This window comes from Mastomys coucha, unplaced genomic scaffold, assembly GCF_008632895.1.
Source record: "Mastomys coucha isolate ucsf_1 unplaced genomic scaffold, UCSF_Mcou_1 pScaffold14, whole genome shotgun sequence".
NCBI lineage: Eukaryota > Metazoa > Chordata > Mammalia > Rodentia > Muridae > Mastomys > Mastomys coucha.
Window position 1 is genome coordinate 96,912,103 of NW_022196896.1, and position 1,323 is coordinate 96,913,425.

At 35.3% G+C, this 1,323-nt stretch overlaps 1 protein-coding gene across 2 annotated transcripts in view; it reads left to right on the plus strand.

Moving 5' to 3' along the window:
• The window catches only part of Vwc2l (von Willebrand factor C domain containing 2 like), a 168,292-nt gene extending 168,184 nt beyond the window's left edge, over positions 1-108 (plus strand). For both annotated transcript variants that reach the window (XM_031367848.1, XM_031367849.1), the window contains one exon: positions 1-108. This exon is cut by the window's left edge and continues 3,239 nt beyond it. The gene's annotated coding sequence lies outside the window, so the exon portion shown is untranslated.
• Positions 109-1,323: the final 1,215 nt, after the last annotated feature.

Genomic DNA, 1,323 nt, shown 5'->3' on the forward strand with positions numbered 1-1,323 from the left:
ACTAAATACTAAACTGTAAAAAAGGGATTCTAGCAACAATATTTGATGTGTAAAAGAATATATTATTAAAAATTATTTTGTTAAATATAAAGTGTGTTAACCAGTGAACATTGTTTGTGGTATATGTTCCTTCCCAGGTTTCTCCTTTCTCTACTCCTTAGTCAATGGTGGCATCGGTCATCTGACAACACATGTGTCCTTACAGCTGTAACCAATTAGAATTAAGTTTTGACTTTAGTATTGGCCTGGTGGATTTTTTATTTTTCAAAATATTAGGCTGATTTGGGGTGTGTCATAAAATGAGGCTCAAATAAACTGCAAGTGAGGGTATTTTAAATGCTAGGGACAACACCTTCTCTTTCTCCACACTTACTCAGCTCTACAGTGTTTGAGTGTTCAGGAATGCCAATCACAATGTTGGCCTCGGAGACCACAGCCTCATGGTCAGTCCTCAAAACATACCTATGAAGAAGGAATCTTGCCTGGGTTTTACTACAGAGAACACCAAAATGCAAAGAGAGACTAATGCTTCGCCTGACATCATGATATGGAAAGTGGCTATGCAGAAATTGATTATAAAACCTTTCAAATGATCAATAAAGCAGCAAGAGGGTCCTCTACTTCCTCGTTGTCCCAATCCAGTAGTTACTAAGATTTGCAGAATAGCTAACCTACTAATTTCTATCCATGATATCAACCATATATCCATTAATCTCTGAACTAACATAATCATCTTTTTTAAATGTTGTATTTTCTTACAAATCTGTATCATTATATTATCAAACGCAGCACAATTAGTAACCTTAGGACTATCCAATATGCAGTCCATATTCAAAAGATTTTTAAAAATATATATGAGAAGAAAGTGTGTTTTTATAATCCAAAATGTTTTTATATTTGGTTGATGTGCTTTTTAAATCTAAAGTATAGATTTGAACCTTGCCAACCACAGCTAAAAATCTCTGATGAGACTCTTGAGTCTGTTGTTATTTGAAATTTTTTACTGAGAACATTATTCTTTCAATACCCATGTTAAACTTCACCAATTGACTTCAAGAAGCAATGAAGAGTCAGATCGAGAGGAAGCACCATTGCTGGTAACTAGTACCCAGAGCACATACCTTTATCTTCTTTGTACACAAGCTCTCCTCAGGAGTCAGAATGAAATGTTATTGCCACGTTCCTTGAGACAAACACACTGCCTAATTGAAAGTTATGTGAACAACATTATATTATCACAACTACCATCACTGCCTACAGTAGTAGAGAATGGGACAAAATACCCACTCTGAAAATATCAGCATGGTGTCCCTAAGCACAGAG